The following is a 6000-nucleotide window of genomic DNA, read 5'->3' as shown; positions in this document are numbered from 1 at the left end:
TTGTTTTCAGTTATTATATTATCAATTTAGTTTCAACTTCAATATATTGCCTTACATACTCGGTACATTATTTCGTACTGACATCCCTTTCTGGGGGCACTGCATTTCATGCATGCAGGTTCAGACAGACAGACGAGTAGACCTCCTCAGTAGGTGTTGCCCGAGTTCAGCTTTATCGGTAAGCTCCCCTTCTTTCGGAGTTGCCGGGTCTAGCAGTATGGTGGGTATCTTATGTATATATGCAGATAGGTTATGGGTAAGTTGGGGCCCTGTTCCGATCATAGTACATCTATCAGTAGAGGCTTGTAGATATATCCTGTCAATTAATACTGTATGTTGGGCTTGTAGGCCCTGTACGTATATTCTGTTGGCTTGTCAATTGTAGTAATTATGACGGCTTTGTCAGCCCAACTTTATGTTGACGTTTAGTCAGCATTAGTCTCTATTCAGTTTTATATTTTGCATCGTACATTATCTTGCAATGTGGCCCATGGCCAAAAAAAACATGACATTACATGTTCAGAGTCTCTTAGTCACAAGTGATATGCAAGGATAATTGAGGCACTGAGTGTCGTCTCACCCCTAGGCTTGGGGCGTGACAAAAAGACTTTTAAAATATGTGGTCCTAAAAGTATAAGGGGCAAAAGCTTTATGGGGCCATGGCATTTGTGTGACTATAAAAACTTTTCATTAAGAGTAAAGCGAGCAATATGAAAATTTTAAAATTAAATTGTTTCCAAATATAGAAATGTATCATTCGTTTTGGAAAAGACTAATAAGGAAAGTGTGTCATTTTAATTGAAATGAAGGAAGTACATATTTTAGATAGAGAAGCATGGGTTCACGTGAACCCATATCTCTTAACCAAGATACGTCTATGACTAGGGGTGCCAAACGGGCGGGTCAAAATGGATAATTCAAAAAATGAATAAATTATTCGACCCGATCTATATTTGAGACGGATAAATAACGGGTTATCCGGTGGATAATATGGATATCCATATTATCCATGGCTTCTTAAATATATATGATCACTTATGAGAGAATAACTAGTCTACCAAACTTGAGGAACCCCAATTTGAGGCTTTACAAATATAAAAGTTAAACACATTAGTTATCCATTGGTTAACCATTTTCTAAGTGGATAATATGGTTCATATCCATATTCGATCCGTTTTTAAATAGTTCACTATCCAACCCATTTTTATTGGATAATATAGGTAGAAAACTATTTTCTTTTAACCATTTTTCCACCTTTACATGTGGCAATGGATAGTAGTTGTATATAGTGAAATCGGAGGGTCCAATTTCTCGCCATTAAGGCAGTTCGAAAGATCACCTCGAAGGCTCGGGGCTACGGCCGAGTATCCTCCCTCGAGGGTCGTCGACACTCGACCACGAGGCAGTAAAGATCATGGTAATAGTAGAAATGGGGAGTTCCCAAGGCACACGGCTAGGACTGATAGAGCCTAGTGGATTACTCCAAACCCAAATCAGGGCGTCATCTAGCTGTCTCATCCCCATATATTTGTTATTAATGCATTTATGTACTATGTTGGGACTCCTGTCCTATATAAAGGGGGTCCTTGTCATTTTGTAAATCCCTGTTGCTTCGGTTACTCCACACGAAATATACAAGAACATTCTTTTTGCTCTCCAACATATTCTCTTGATATTATTGCTTTCATTTATTATCTTCATTATTGTTCATCATTTATTGCTTATCATTGGCCATAAAGAGCCTTCGTTGATTTTATTATAGCTATAAGCCATACTTTGACCACCTTCAATAGTTCACATCCGAGCTCCGAAATTGACCTCGAGGCCCCCCAATCGACGAGTTCGAGGCCCCGATTGTTAACTTATCGGTTCGGTTATCACCTTATTCTTAACTCTCATTTTGTTTCAAAGTCTCACACACGTAGCATCAACTGCTTAACAACTAGCATAAAAATATATCATGTATTTTTAGAGTCTCATAATCAAATTTAATTGTTATTACCATTTTTACGGTAAACAGTTTGGCGCCCACCGTGGGGCTAAAAATAATAGTGATTATTTTCTTACTGGTTTTACTAACGAAAGCTATCTTTCACGCTTTCTCTTGTCCAAGATCTTCGATTTCAGGTCGAAATGTCTAACTCAGTGAATGGGTGCGAAAACAACAATCTTGAGGACCATGGAGAGAACGGTGTGAGTGTTCCAGGTGTTGATGTACCACCACGAAACCCTGGGAATGCCCTAGAACCAATCCCCATGGACGCGATCTCACGCGACGCCCAACACATTGACATAAGCTCCCACACTGATAGGAGCGTGCACCAATGGGATCAACAAGAAGCTCAGAAAACCCCAACTAGGGAAGAACAAGAGGCTAGCCTTCATGTTATTTTTTAAATGTTGCAGGCACAACAGTTGGCTATTGCTCAGCTGCAAAGTCACCAGAAAACTCCTAGCACGGTAGCACCGAGGACAGCTCCCCCAGCCTAACAGGTACCGGCGAGATCGAGTAATAACGGGTCGATGACCGATCCCATCATCGTAAAAAAGCTTGAGGACCTCACCAGAAGGGTCGAATGGGGTGAAAAAATGATATAAGCCAATGACAAGAAGGTCAAGACCTACAACTCCAGGGTCGACCGAATTTCGGGCGCACCCCCAGTCCAAAAAGGTGTGGATTCGAAGAAGTTCATACAAAGGTCGTTCCTAGAGGAAGCGGCTCCAAAATCCATTCCAAAGAAGTTAAAAATGCCAGACCTCCCAAAATATAATTGGACCTCACATCCCAATGAGCACGTTACTGCTTACACTTGCACAGTGAAGGGTAACGACATAAAGGACAACGATATCAAGTCCGTCTTACTAAAGAAGTTCGGGGAAACACTCAGAAGGGGTGATGTGCTGGAGAATTTCAGCGCATTTGATACAAATTGCTTAGATTTTAGCTTGTTTTAGGTGCAATTATCTTTTATGCTTATGTAATTTTAATGTTTATGCAGTGTATGAGGTTTAAGGACTTAAGAGCATGGAAATAAAATCAAAAATCCACAAAAAGACAATAAAAGAGCAAAAAGGCATCGCAAATGTGGATATGCGATCGCAAATCCAACATGCGAGCGGCAGAAAGCGCAAGGGAATCGCAAACCACAACAGATTTTTGGGCAAAGTCCAGTGCAAGAAATGCGATCCAATCTGCGATCCGCATAACCTGTTTGCGAGTCGCATAATGGACAGCAAATTCGGCATGAAGATTGTTGAAGGTAGAAAATGTGACGCGAAAACCGATCGCATAACTGCAATGCAGACCGCAAAACATCAATGCGATGAAGGCCTGGAATCTAGGGTTTTAAGATGCCATGGTTATGTCAAGAATGCGGACCGTATGTCTGTTATGCGACAGATATGCGGTCGCATATTTAACCAGAAAGGGTATTTTTGTCCAAATTTTGTCCCGAGTTTTGACCCACTATAAATAGATTTATTGGGGTTTTGTGGGGGCATCTTCTCTGATTTTGGAGCTACAATACAAGGCTTTAATATTCCTCTCTTTTGGAAGCTTTTGGGTCAAGAATCTTTTACTTTGTAAGTTTTATGGCATTAAATATTCTCTTCCTTTTGTCTTTTAGTATGTGTAGCTAACTTTAAATACTAAGGTTGGACCCTAAATGGGTGTTATGTTAATGGATGTTTAACAGTGAATATATGTATAATGGTTGGTTGATATTTATTTACTTCTCATTCTTCATTTATTGTTAGTGGTTAACAAGTGCCATTAAATTCTTACTTTGCTTGGAAAAGTCGGTTGGAATTTGGTAGAAGTAGATATCAAAGACTCAAGGCTTTAAACCTTGCTTAATAGAATCGCTTAGGAATAAGTGAATTTTATTTGGCATATATTGGTTATTCTTAATTGCAACTCTTTTATATTTGGAAAAATTGTAAAGAGGAAATACTACCCAACTATTGAAAAATATTGGGTAGTCATTTAGAAATTATTTGCATATCAAAAAATATCTTCCATTAGAAATATATCATATTAACACCGACAGCATTACACTTCATTAAAGGGGACACAACTTTGGTATCTTTAATCAAATTATTTACATTCTCAATATCGCAATTGGTTATTTCTTCAAACCAAACTCAGTTCATACTCTTGTTACCATTAACTGAATAGAATTACGACATTAGTCAAGTAACACACTATTTGAGTAACCTTTTCACACCTATTCCATGTGGAATTTGACCCCAACCTTGTCGGGTTATTATATTTGACACCGACCGCCTTACACTATTTAATTAAAGTGTTATTTGAGCGTATCAAAGGGGCCATGATGTAGTATCATAACCTAGCTCCTATCTCCATAGACTCATTTGTCATGCTTGCAGACTCTTTCATAAAGGCACATGCCGGTGCCATCAACATAGCAACCAGCAAATCCGACGTCTTCAAATTTATGCAAAGGGTGAACGAGATGCTGCGAGAATTTGTATCTCGCTTTCAAATGGAATGGATGGAACTACCGCCAGTCTCTGATGACTGGGAAATGCAGGCCTTTACTCTAGGTCTGAATGAACGAAGCTCGGTGGCTTCAAAGCAGTTGAAACAGAATTTGGTCGAGTACCTCGCTGTGACCTGGTCGGACGTCCACAACCGATACCAGTCAATGATCAGGGTCGAAGACGACCAGCTAGGAGCCCCCTCGGGCTCAGTATACCCAAATAGGCTTCTGGCGAAGGAGCGAAAGCCAAACAAAGAAATATAATAGCCATACACCGAAGACAGAAGGAACGCCCCTAGGCACAACCCACCTTGCAAAGATCAAAGGATAGACCGAGGACAGAATCCTCGGGGACTCATCAACAGAACCGGATTAGATAGGAACACAGGGCCAATAGAGGTACCTCGCTTATCAGAATACGACTTCAACGTCGATGTATCGGACATCATGTTCGCCATCAGTAAAATCAGAGACGCCAGGTGGCCCAGGCATGTACAATCAGATCCTTCACAAAGGAATTATAGCTTAGTTTGTTAATTTCACAACACACATGGCCACAAGACCGAGGATTGCTACCAACTCCGAGAAGAGGTAGCCTGACTACTTAACAAAGGTCACCTCCGTGAATTTCTCAGCGACCGAGCCAAAAATCAGTTCCGAGAAAGAGAGGCGGCCAAGAAGAATGAAACAAATGAGCCACAATATGTCATCCACATGATCTTGGAAGGCATCGATGCCCCATAGGAACCCGTGATGTGAAGGACAAAATTATCCATCACCAGAGAAAAGCGAACCCCGGGGTATGTACCCGAGGATGTCCTCACATTCAGCGAAGAGGACACTGAGACCTTGTCTCAACCCCACAACGACGCACTGGTAATCTCTTTGCTTTTAAATACTTTTCAAATAAAATGTGTACTCGTGGATCCAGGTAGCTCGCAACATTATCAGGTCGAGGGTAATAGAGCAACTCAGACTGTTTGACAAAATTGTGCACGCCACTCGTGTCCTCAACGGATTCAACATGGCAAGTGAAACAACAAAAAGGAGAAATCACCCTCCCAGTCAACGTGACCGGCACAACCCAGAATGTCAAATTCAATGTCATCGAAGGAGACATGAGGTACAACGCCTTGTTCGAGAGGCCGTGGATACACTGCATGAAAGCAGTACCATCCACCCTCCACCAAATGATGAAATTCCCAACAAAGGATGGAATTAAAACCGTCTACGGGGAACAGCATGCAGCAAGAGAAATGTTCACAGTGCACGATATGGCACTAGCACCAATACCTCCACCCGCAAAGGGGCCAGAGGATAATAAAACTACATCTTCGGTTAAGCCCGATTAAACAAAGCAAAGGACCACACCGCGTCCTCATCACAAGCGAGTAGAACATATCGGACCTCGAAATGTCACCGGCACATCCCACACTAAGGTATAACCCTCTCCTTTTTCATTTTATATTTCACACTAACCCTTACGAAGGCACCCGAC

This window comes from Nicotiana sylvestris, chromosome 5 (assembly GCF_000393655.2).
Source record: "Nicotiana sylvestris chromosome 5, ASM39365v2, whole genome shotgun sequence".
NCBI lineage: Eukaryota > Viridiplantae > Streptophyta > Magnoliopsida > Solanales > Solanaceae > Nicotiana > Nicotiana sylvestris.
This window is presented reverse-complemented; position numbering follows the sequence as displayed.